Source organism: Amblyomma americanum, chromosome 3, assembly GCF_052857255.1.
Source record: "Amblyomma americanum isolate KBUSLIRL-KWMA chromosome 3, ASM5285725v1, whole genome shotgun sequence".
Lineage (NCBI taxonomy): Eukaryota > Metazoa > Arthropoda > Arachnida > Ixodida > Ixodidae > Amblyomma > Amblyomma americanum.
Window position 1 is genome coordinate 207,182,065 of NC_135499.1, and position 600 is coordinate 207,182,664.

The window sequence follows — 600 nt, forward strand, 5'->3', positions numbered from 1 at the left end:
CCGCGCATGCATAATACATGGTTCACAGTTTCTGGCTCAGATGCTGCAAGCTGTACAACCTTCGTATAATTGGACGCGTGGACTTTCCGAGAGTAAGATCAGACATGAAATGCTGAGATCTGCGTGCTGACCTTTGGAACGTGGTCCGCGATATGCGTCGTTAGACCGAGAGGTCGCTTGGTTATAGGTTGTCCTGTTTAGCGCTGAAACAGTATATTTAACAGCTTGCGCCGCCCTTTAGGAAGTCACCAGATGGTCGGCAATTTCGTCCATTTTGATGGCGTCATCCAAAGCGTCGACTGTCTCGCCCTGCTACTCAACGCGGTAATCTCCCGCATTCCGCTTCCCACGGAATACATACTATACACCCGTACAACATGCACTTGCCCACTTGATTACCCCCTCCCCCCTCCCCAACTCCTAAACGCACGCGCACACACGCACGATTTAAAGAAGGAGTAATAAGCACCAACACCCACTGAGCGCGGCCATACGGCAAGAAAGGAAAGCTGTATGCACACACACTTCGTATCGGCTTGCGGCTTGCTGTTTGTCCGAATCAGCGTCTTCGCATTGCAGGACCTGGGCATCGCCCGTATC